The following is a 12,031-nucleotide window of genomic DNA, read 5'->3' on the forward strand; positions in this document are numbered from 1 at the left end:
AGAGGTGTCAGTGTTGTCCTGTGATGTAGTTGTCAGTCTACCTTTAAGTGTATAGGCCTGTTCATTTATTTTTACACCATTATGTTATTTAAACTTCTCAGGAGAGACAAATGGATGGAGAGAGTAACCTACTGAGGTTTACCCACTGTTCAGCGTTTCTGGCCAATGATATCAAGGTCATAGCACACTAACCTCTCTACTCTCTCATCACAGAAACATGCACACTCATACTGCAGAACCATTTCCATTCCTAAGCCAATACCTCAATTACTGCACAAATCTCCTCCACAAGCCACTGCTTCCATCTTCCTCCCGCTGGGTCGGTTTGCCATCCTCCACCTTTGACCTCATCCAAACAAATATACAATTCCTGCTTCCCATCCCCTGCTTAAATCCACCTCCTCTTGTGAGGATTGGACAACTACACCTGGCCAATCTGCACCATTCTTCCCCACCTGGGGTGTGTATGTTCAGCCAAAAGTTGTCAAGCGGGGGATAGGTTGCACACACTTTCTCCAAGCAGGCTGGCCGTATACCTGGGAAGGCCACTGTTCATGTCCAAGTTGTGTCTCTCAGTAAGTCTTTTTAGGTATGGTGGGTCGGGCTCCCTTTTCATTCCCCTGTGATCTAGGCAGCCATTTGGGTGCTGTGCAGGCTTGCTAGTGTAGCATGGCAGCCGTGCGAGGTCCTCAGGGTTTTCCCGTACCAGGGTGGTTATCTGAAGTGGCAGCATCATTCCTCATTGTGAAAAGCCATGACCTTCGGTGTTGGTTTTGCTGTGTGGCGTTCTCTCTTCTACCATCTTCATGCTGGTTTCGATGTGTGGCTCTCTCTCGGTTTGATTTTTGCAGCTGTCTGCTAACCATTCAGATCTTTCTTGTGCTTCAGGAGCTATGCAATTAAGAGATTGACACTTGCCATTTTCTGAGATATGAGGAAAGGCTGAAGATAAAGGTCTGCAAACAAGCATTTCAACACAAGGGGATGGGGCAGGAATTGGGACACTTGTGGCTGTGCCTGTCATCAGGACTAGGGATGGTTCTGGATTCCTTCTTTCCCTTTCAACTGTTAGTGTCTGCCCTCAGACTGCGCCCCTACTTCCAGGTCGCTTATGGCAACGGATGTGGACACGTCGGTACCAAGGTGCCTTTAAGCATGCATTCCCACAGAAGGGAAGAAGAGTAGGCTTAGCCTTCATGTGGGATATAAACTGCATCTTCCCATGTCTGTATGCCTTGATGTTTTGTTCCCCCTCATAAGATGGTCACCGCTGTAGCGTTGCCTAATGCGGGGAAGTGTACTTTCCCAAGATGGCAGCTGAGCGTCCTGTGCTAATGTACGGAGAGGCAGAGCGCATTGTCTCGCAAATTGCTCAAATGGCATATTGGAGCCTGCAGTACCCGTTTTCAGGTATAACTTAGGTATTTAGCCCGGTAAGGACGGACTAGTGTTTCTGTCCCTTGTAAAGGCTTACAATTCCCAAGTCTGTGTTCAGTGATGATGTCCCCTTTGTAATATAGGGATCCACGTGTCAACCAAAAGAGGCCTTTATGTGTCTTGGTACAGCTTGGCTTGGAGTTCCCAAGTCCATGTTTCTCCCTTGATTGAGAATTATGTTCAGTGCTCAGTTGTGCCTTAGTGAGACAAGTGAGGAGAGATTTTCCTAATCAGATTTTGGTTCTGTGGAGTAACAGAACTGGCACTCTGGATGGTTCCTATCTGACCAACCAGGAGATCAGGTATACTACCCTTTTTGCATCTCAGTTTGGTGTGTATGCTGCAACTGTGAGAGTCCTCAAACAGGTTCCTAAATCACATACCTTTGTCACCACTGTAGGTCCTGAGTCAGGGATCCAGGGTACCACTAAGAAAGGGGACGCAGCCACCAAGACGCCCCTGCACAGTGTCAACCCACCTTTTTTCCTGTGTGTTATTGCAGGAATCGGGGGGTTTCCATTGTAAAAGAGCTGCCTGTTTCTCATGGTTCCCAAGGACCCTTCACACAACTAAGAACCGGACAGATCCGGACACCAACCCCCAGAAAATGGGGACTCCCATCGCCCTTTGACAAGGCCAGATAACTGGTCTTGTCACACACCTCCACCCTTTCTCCAAGGTTCTCCTCCTCACCCTGTCCATGGTGACTGGCTGACTGATCCCCCACCCCGGATTGGATTTTCATGTCCCCTGAACCATCTGAAGACAAACGTCAAAGAGTGAGAAATAAGTGCTTATGAATACTTCCTTTGGTATACCAGGCATCACTATCATGGACATCTGGACCTCATGGTCCAGCACTCAAAGGGTTAAAGTGCCTTGGGGCTAGTGATCGATATCTCCAAGGACACAGGAGAATTGGACCAGACTCCCAGGGCTTAGCTCTTCTACGCCTATTATGTCTGCTTGCCCACCTGTCTTTTTGCTCAAAGAGACTCTGAGAGCTTTTGCCAGGAGAACTTGGATTTCCATGGTTAGATGGAATTTGTGGTCAGTCTCTCCCATGGTACATAGTACCCAGACTCTGGGGTCTGGCTCCCCCTCTTCTTCTGGGAACAGCTCAGCATGATATTCTGGGTCTGGTTCTGCATCTGTCCACCGGACGGAATCTTCTGCTTCTTAGTAAAAGATCTCTTTGTGGGAAGAGACCAATCTCCATAGGCTCATCCTTTGGTTTTCTGCGTAAATCTGTCTAGGTTTCCTGGCTTCCCACAGCCATAACACCGGACAAACTCCGGCCGGGTGGGAGATGCTGGTTTCCGGACATCTGTAAGAGTGGGTGTCTTTGCTTTACTTTCAGATGGAGTCACGGTACTAGGTCCAGGTCGCCTGATAGTCTGACTTTCCTCTTTTACCTGCCTGGACGGTTTTACATCTACAAGGCTTTTTAGTCCCCCGCTGGTTTCCTGGGAAAACATGACCCACTGGTGAGAGTTAACGGTTTGAATAGCCTACTCTAGAGTAGGCTTGTGCAACTGCCACATGACATTTGGGATTTGCTAGGGAAGAGAGTATATGATGTGTTCCAACACCAGCAACTCCTTTACCTCTTCATAGGTCTTCTCCTTTAGCCACTTATTGAGTAAGTCTCACACTCAGTATGACTGCTGGTCAGGAGTTTTAGCCTTGACCGAGGCGAAGATGTCAACACCGATAATGCACTCAGCCATGTCCTAGATGTTCCAATGTGCTCCTCTTCAGCTCTTCCTGCAAGATCTTGCCATCCAGGATTAAGGCTTGGAATGCTTTCTGTGCTTCTCCCATTAACAGGCGGGTGACGTATTTAGTACAGTGGTCATGATGCCACCCTATAATCTCGCCAATTCTCTAGAAGTTGATCCAAAAAAAAAGGTGGATGGATCTTCTCCAGTGATACGTTTTTGTAGGATAGTCTGGAGTAAAATAGAATGCTCACACTTTTTGCGGACGAGGTCTCTTGTTGTTGGCGCCAGATATTTAGTTCGCCTTCAACCAGGGCCTGAAAGAGGTCTTCCATCTTTGTCCAATTGTGTCCTCGAGGAGTGGTTGATTTTCCCTTAACTATTGGAGGGGGTAGTATTATTTCTTCTTCCTTGTCTGAGTTAGCGTGATGTTTGAATGCACATTTTATGTGCCAACGTCGGGAAGAGGTTCACATTGCGCATGCCATATTACAACAATGTTGTGGCTAGGTTACATGCAATGTTGCAATTTAGTATGTGTTCCGTGTAGGTAAATGGATTGGGATAAATGTTACTATAAGTGTTATTTTGTGTTCAGTTTGGATACACTTGAGATTTGCATCATGTAGCAACATAATAGAAGTCGGGGGAACACAATGTAATTTTGCAATGTACAACGTGTAGTGCTCAGAGTGGGAAGCGAGTAGCTTTATGCATGCGAGAAAGAAAAGTCTGTGAGGGGAAAGCCACTGTGAGGGGTGCAGTAGTACTGAACAATGTACATGTGGGAATCAATAATGGTTTAGATGGGTGACATGTTCTGGGATATTAGAAGAATATGGAGTTTGTTGCGAGTACATGGAAATATCGCAGATCACCTTTCGCCCCACAGCTGGGTTTTGTGTGGGCCGCTGAGAGTTTGGTTTCAGGAGGGCAAACATGGCCTGAAGGGTTGAATGACCAGGTCAAGGAAGGAGGAATGAAGCAAAGCACATTTGGGCAGCTGGCGATAGCATCAAAAGTTTACTTGAAGCGAAGATTAAATGAAGTACCATTGGGTCGTGGGTTTTACGACTAGATGAGTTCGTGGATATGGGGAAATAAATCTTCCTGGGAGCACAGAGTCTTTGTAAGTCCGGCCAAATGGTGAGCCGAATTGGGGTTAGTTAATAAAACACATGGAAGGGGGCATGGGGCAGAATTTGCCAGTGTTTTATTGGTTTTGTTTGGGCTATTGGGAAGATAAGCAGGATGTGTGCTGGAGGGTGTATGATCTGAGATGGTAGTCGCAAATAAGGTAACTTGAAGGAATGCAGAAGGGGTAAACATGATACACTAGCATGTCTGGGACTATAAGATGTTTAATGCCTGATCAAAAACATGGTTGTTTTTTTCTCTCCCTCCTCTTGTTTGAAGTGTTCTGGTAAAAGTCTTGCACATCACATACTGGGTTAAAAGGCTTCCTACCAAATGAGCCAAGTCATACATTGAATTGTTTTTAGATAATAAGGAGATTATGTTTAGAATGTCATGTCTGATTATGGTAAGAAAGCATGTGGGGAAGGGTTTTGTGTTTTGTCATTGTGTCTAATGGGGTTTTAGAACGTAGGGGGAATTAGATTTCCTTGTACAAGGTTAACCAATGGGATTTTGAGGGATGACTTTATAATAGAATATGTGTGATTGTGTAAATTGTTCAAATATGTATAAAAACTGCAATTTTTTTGAGGAACTGTCAATTTCAGCTTCGCAAGGCTGACTGACTGCTTCCGGCCGACAGCATGCAATAAACTTGCTTTACTGACAGAGTGCATTTACTCTCTGTTGGAGAGGTTTTTTTTCTTTGCATTGGATTTTGGAGTCACATTCCTACAGGAATCTGTATTAAGTCATAAAATATTGTCTCTGTGAAGATCTGGTAACCCGCTTCAACTAGTTTGGGTTCTTCTATACTGGCTGGTGTTCTCCTGGGCCTCTCGTATCTATCCCAACAGGCTCCTGTTGGATGCTTCCACCAGGATGGTCTTTTTCTCAGAAGGGGTGATTAGGACTGGGTGGATGCCTTCTCCGATCTTCCCTGCGGGTCCCTCTGCATCTTCCAGTACTGAATCCAGGTTTAGAAATTCTAATTCTACTCCTATAACCCAGATCTCTCTGGCCCATGGATCAGTAATTCCTGGCTTCTGATGTCTTGTCTGTGTTCCCTTAGAGTAGGACAACCTCTGTGTCGGGGTCTGGATGTAATCCTACTTCTGACGCCACGTATCACAGATGACACAGAAATCATTCCAGGTCTTAGAGACAGTTCAAAGGTTTTTATATATTCTTTGTGGGGCCTAGGGCCTTCCCACTCTCTCTCACTCTCCCTCGGCTTGTTAATATCCTTCTCCCTAACTCAGGCATCCTTAAATCCCTGATAAGTGCTACTAAATGTTGACCCCAACTGTCTAAACATTGTTTTATTCTATGTAGTGTTCCCCAAAGTCTGGCTGTCTAATCTCCTTCCGGGACTTCCTAACTCCACCTACACTATCCAAGGGTTAGTGTTCTAATGGGAACTGGGGTAGTGCCTTACACTTACCCTGGTTTGAGGATCCTTGCATATCCACACCCGGCTCCCCTTCTCTACTCTGAGCACTCCTCGTAGTTTCACTCCTCCTGATCTTTCCTTCACCCCTTGATGTTACTTCCCCTCCCACTCTGCTTCACTGGTCCTCTTCTCCACTCCTCTTCCAAGTCCTGCCCACTCTGTGCAGGCTAGCTGTGTACTGAGTCAGTGAACTACGAGGGTCAAGCGTTGTGTCCATTTTGTAGGGACCTGTTTCATGGGGTCTCCCGGTTAAGTCTTGTTTAGGGAGTTTGGTTCTGACTTCCTTTTCATACCCTAGTGGTCTATAGGGCCTCTTTGGTGCTATGTGAGCGTGGCACTGTAGCCTGGTGGCAGTGTGAGGTCCTCTGGTTATCTCTGCGCCGGGTGTTTGTCTGGTGCAGCTGGTGCTCCCCGTTGTGAAATCCTGCGATCTCCAGTGTTGGTTTCGCTGTGCAGCTTTCTCTCTTTCCATCTTGGGACTCTGCCATCTTTGGTGCCGGTTTACTGTGGGACTCTCTCTCTCTCCGTTTCATTTTTGCTACTGGCTGGTTCCCATTCAGATCTTCCTTATGTGACGGGAGCTCTGCAATTATGAAAAAGACACTGGCCTGTTTCTGACACGAGGCAAGTCTGTAGATAAGGGTCTGCAAACAAGCATTTTGACACAAACGCGGGGAGGGGCGGCAGCAATCGGGATCCTCGTGGCTGGGTCTGGATTCCTCTCTATCCAGCCCTCTGAAAAAAAGGGGGATTCCCATTCCCCTTTGACAAGGCCAGCTGGCTGTCCTTGTCACATGCCATGGCTCTCAAGTTCCACCATTCCAAGAGTGAGAAATGCATCCAGTCTCGTTTCTTCTTGGAATTCTGGGATTTGAAGCCATACATTAAAAATGGAAAAGACAAAACTACAAGCCTCAAATTTCCAAGAAAAAAAAACAGGACTGGATGACTTTGCCATGCATGGTATTGGGAAGGTTTTCTGTAGATACTCATGTGTCTGTCCCTTTATATCACCTATTCAGCGCAGGTGATGTTTTCATATGGTGTGTGAGCAAAACGTTCAATGAAAAGGGCCTCTGGAATGGTGCTGCCTGATGTGAATACGACTTAGGTAAAACAAGCTTGTCTTCATTTATGGAAAACACTAGTTGCAAAGAAAGTTTAAAATACAATAAAAACATATTTTATTAAAATATACTTTTATTTACCTAAAAATTAGAACTGCTTTTTTCTCAATAAAACATCCTTTTACTCGTACGTCCCCAAAAATATAGAGCAAAATACTCTGTCCTCAAGTTCTTATTTAGAGTCCTGCCTTATAGATTGAAGGCAGATGTAGGCAATCTGCAGATATACAGCCATTTTGGGCTATGAGGCATCTAATCCCCCACTATTTACAATACTGGCTAAAGTTGATGGGAACTTTAGGTTAAAACATCTGGGGACCTGCATGTTGCTTACCGTTGGTTTAAGTATAGGCCACTGGCGTAGTCCAGCAATCTGAATCCTTTGACTCTCCAGATATTTTGGACTAAAACTACTATCAGCTCTTGCCAGCATAGTTAATGGTGAGGCATCAAGGGAGTCATCGTCCAAAACATCTGGAGATCCGCAGGTTATAGACCTCTGGTGTAGTCCATGTGTCAAAAGACCAAGGATAACGAGAGATAATATTTGCTATGGTTAGATTAAGTAGGGCATAATGCTGCAAAATTTGTGTAGGTGAAAAAAAGTAGGACTGGTCTATCTCATTGTATTGGGTTCCAAGGAGAAGTCCATATCCATGATTACGTCTATGTATTTTGAAACCTTGAAAGAGGAGGGGCATGTAACTTGAAGGGCAGAGCAAAGGGTGTGGTATACAGGACAGGTTTCACAGACTATTATTTTGGTTTTTATCAAGGTTGTGTTTGAGGGGGTTCTTGGTAATGTGTTGATTTTGAGAAGGCAACCTACTAGGCTCGGTGTGTTAGTGGTTGGGGGACTGTAAAATTAAGTTAATCTGAGCATTAACCATGTAATTGAAGCAGTTCACAGCAAAAGAATGAATCACTGAGATGAAGATTGGCATGCCTGAAACAAATAAGTAGGGGGTCGGTACCAGCTCATGGGGGAACACAACATGTGTTGAATCTATGCTAGAAGGCATAGTGTATAAACTGCATTATTTGTAATCTTTCCATAACAAATGTGGAAATCCAAACTAAGGTAGATTTTTGAATTCCCAGATTATTTTGCTGGTTTACTGATTTGTGATGGTTGATGGTGTTGCATACTGCAAGCCGGTTGGGGAAATCGAGGAACCCAGAACTATTAAATACTTACTTGAGGTCACCCTGAAGTAAGTTAGAGATGACCCAGTTCACACATCAGAAGGGAAGCCTACCTCAGCCTAAGATGTTTTGCAAATCTTGTCAATTAGCAACATGGTCCAAATGATTAACTGATAATCAATATAAACCATGCATTTAAGCCATCAAAATTGCTGGAGGTATTTAGTTCCTTCTTGTAGCCTAGAGGAGTCGGGCTACCTTGCAACCAACAGCTAAAAGGAGCTTCTGTTGACTCCCCTGGGCCGCTGAATACAAACATAACTACACAACATTAACTCTGCGTGTTTGGGAATATGTATACGTGAGCACTAGGACACATCTTGACAATATTGAAAGAATTAAGGGTCTTATATCTAAGGCAAAAAGTTATAGTTTGTGTTTTAGGCAAAATTTAAGATTTGTGGTACTCTATAATCAGCTCCTTGTAACCCAGAGGTAGCTCCTGTTCACTGGGTGAAGCTTGACACCCCAGAGCTACTTCGGCTCTGGCTCATTTAACCTTTATTGTGATCCATATACTTAAAAAATGTATCATATGTTTTGAAGAGAGAAACACCTGAATGTTGCATGCATTAGAGCAGTATAGCTGGTGGTGTAACTTCTGAATTGGTAATAACACCTGTGGACCAACAAAGTTATCAATGTTAGGCATGTGTGCCGGCTCCCTGTGCTTCTTTATCACTGAAGAGATACAGTGAAGGGGGCACTGTGTAGGTCTCCCCTTTGTGGTTCAGTATGGGCATTCATAGAACAGTAGCCTTGGCGGTTCTTTTCCTAGGACATTATATTGACTCAGAACATGTGAGGTTATAGATATAGGTGGCAAAGGATACACAATTGCCCACCCGCTATACGCACTACTGCATCACAGATATAGGACAGCCCCATCACCCCTGCTTGTGGACCCATCATTTAGGCAAGTCATCCACGGTCTGTGCATGGAGCCGCATCATCCATGCATGGCAAACCATTATCCTTCGATAAAACGAAAAGGGGATGGCTGGAAGGTTTAGAATTAATCTTAACGTCTAACAGGGCTCTTTGCAACCCTCCAAACCATCGTTCTTTAGCCTGCGAAGCCATTACAGAAAGGGGAAAGACCATGTGCAAATCAGGCTTGATACCACCCTAGAAGGGACAGTCCAACCCGAACTTCTATGTCACATCCCTTCTGCCCGAGACCACAAGCATCCCCAGACATGTTTCGGCCTTGTTGGGCATCATGAGTGAGGAGTGGCTTGGTTTTCTAGGCCCAGCAGGCTTGGGACCTACGTCTGGGCATACCCGTCCCACTCAGGGTGACTTAGACAAAACAAAAGGCTCAGAAACCCACGATACACCTCACTGATGATGCCCAATGAGGCCAAAACATGTCCGAGGTTGCTTGTGGTCTCATGCAGAAGGAATTTGACGTAGCAATTAGGGCTATACTGTCCCTTTGGGGATGGGACTAAGCCTGATTTGCATATGGTCTTTCCCCTTTCTGTAATGGCTTGGCAGGCAAAGCACAATGGTCTGGAGGGTTGTCTATAGCGATTGCCAGACGTTTTAGATTAATTCTAAACGTTCCAGCCATCACCTCTTTGTTTTCCTTTGACACCATTATCCTTGCCCGACACCTCCTCCCCCAGTTAGACATGACAATTAATGCTGCACGCATGATACTCTGTCATTGATTTAGTTGATCATTTATATTTATTTATTGTTTGCTTGTTAGATGCTTATACAAGAAATACATTCCGTTTTAAAGTGCCCACAGAGCAGCAGGGAGGGAACATCGGATAGCAGTACAATTAAATACAAAAAATACAGAGAATGAAGGGACGGCCAAACCTACTATGCCTTGTGAGTATTCAGAACGGGCAAGTGCAGGAAGGAAGAGCAGTGGGGAAGCTGCACACCAAAAGGTGGTCTCTTGACCGTAGGATGAATTAATATCCACCATGTAAGCATGCAAACGCACTACCTAAACATGGTAGATCGCTATCTAAACATGACACATGGCCATGTGAGCATGGCACCACAACCTTTGAGTAGGACACCCTGTCCTTTCAATCTATATATGACACACAATAAACGTTGCATGTCACCTCACGCTCTAAGCACGATAACTCACCCTCTTGGCATGACACCATCCACATAAGAGTTGTCCTAACATATAAGTGCAACACCATTGATGTGTGTACGATGCCCCGTATTCATTGCATGGAATGCTATTACCTATATACCTACCTATACATGAAAAACCATATCTATGCATGGTGCACCACACCAATGCCTGCCGTTTAATTATCTACACCCTACAGATACTACTTCACAATGTATGTATAACTACCATCGAAGCTTGTCATTTTACCAAATTGTATTGTTCAGCCAGGCATCCCTGACTGAGACATCTGTGATGCGCTACACCCGGTAAGGTAAGCATAATGCTCCGTTATCGATGTATGACAAACTAAAAATGCATAACACACCATCTGTTAGTGGCACCTCAAGAGCAATGCCGGATATCTTCTGATTTTTATTGCAAACACATTTTAAGACCTATATAAGCACAACAATATAGAGCGTATCACCCCACCAGCCGCCCACTCACTCTCCATCCCTGTTCGGACCCGCCGTCCATTATAGCCCTTATGCATCGCACCCAGGCACCCAACCCTATGTACATTACCATGCACTCTCCGCCACTCACAGCCTCGCCTTATCAGCTCATTGCCCCAAGCCTCTGCCACAGGTTGTCACCATCATCCCTCCGTGCCCACTCCCTTCCTTACGCGCTGGCAATGGCCGGGATTCTGGGTGGGATGGCTGATCTCGGAGGGCTCATACAGCGAGAAGCCTTGTACCTCCCCGCGACTGCCTTAAAGGAAGTCCTTTGCTTGGGGAGTCGCAGGCGCTTTAATATAATCCTCGAAAAAAATAAATGGATATACAGAGCAGATACCCACTTGTCAGGGCCCGGTCCCGGTTACCTGAAGAGGCAGCTGGGCCCGACTAGAGGAGAGAGCATCTCCCAGGGAGGGGCGCTCTGTCTCCTATGCAGGGGTGAGAGGCGGCAGCAGGTAGCACTCTGCAGGCCAGTCCCCAGTTTAGGCAGGCTGGTTCTCCCTTTGTTATTGCTGTCAGAGAGCAGCCCATAGGAGGCAGGCCTCTTTGCGCATGCTCCGGGCTGTCAGAAATGGTGGTCACGTGATCTGGTCTCAGCTGAGCCTCTTGTACAGAGCATAGCGAGGGAGAGGGGATGCGAGAACGCCGTCGGAGACTACTGACAACACGGTACCTGAGTGATGTAATGGTCACCTCAGCCAATGAAAACGCATATTTAAAGGGCACTCGCCTTGTGGAGGGGGTGGGGGGCATTTATCTTCACGAAAATGGGGGATAGCTGGAAGGAGATGTGGAAATATAGAGCCGGAGAGAGATTTCATAAAACATGTAAAGCAAAATGAAAGCAGTTTTCCAAGCATGGTTCTACAAATGTGCCTCCTTACGCATTTTCGCTCCCTTACAGAGTAGTTCGGTGGAAAACGGTGTTACTATTCAGTAGTATTTCGCTAGCGATCTTCTTACAGCAGATGGGGTCTACACTCCGCAAGATACAGCTCCAGGTTTCACAATCTGACCATTCGACCGAACTTCAAAAGTTTGGAACTTAGTGACATCATAATCTTACTGTTACGTGTGTGGGGCAACTGGTTTGCACAGCTGTGATACGAAATACATTGCCTGGAACCTTCCTGTGACGTATGTGCGACTATTTTTTTAATAGAACTCAAACCTCTGACTGAATCGTGTAACCCCACATAGAATTTAGGGGGCTCTAGGCTGATCAGTCCTCTGATTTAGTAAACAGAATGACAACTAAGGGCATAACGTCGGCTGTGTTTCCCTTGTTTACTCAAATAAAGACACATCTTGTGCATGTATAAACACACTTTGTTATTTGT

The 12,031-nt window shown here is 45.5% G+C and overlaps 1 protein-coding gene across 4 annotated transcripts in view; it reads right to left on the reverse strand.

The window, feature by feature from the left end:
• Nucleotides 1-11,263, reverse strand: part of PARP6 (poly(ADP-ribose) polymerase family member 6) — a 628,157-nt gene extending 616,894 nt beyond the window's left edge. For 2 of the 4 annotated variants that reach the window (XM_069624645.1, XM_069624643.1), the window contains exon 1: nucleotides 11,057-11,216. The gene's annotated coding sequence lies outside the window, so the exon portion shown is untranslated. Of the gene's footprint in view, nucleotides 1-11,032 lie in introns of all 4 variants that reach the window. The other 2 variants (XM_069624646.1, XM_069624644.1) reach the window with 2 other exon arrangements.
• Between the last annotated feature and the right edge of the window lie 768 nt (nucleotides 11,264-12,031).

This window comes from Ambystoma mexicanum, chromosome 11, assembly GCF_040938575.1.
Source record: "Ambystoma mexicanum isolate Mex_15411 chromosome 11, UKY_AmexF1_1, whole genome shotgun sequence".
Classification (NCBI taxonomy): domain Eukaryota; kingdom Metazoa; phylum Chordata; class Amphibia; order Caudata; family Ambystomatidae; genus Ambystoma; species Ambystoma mexicanum.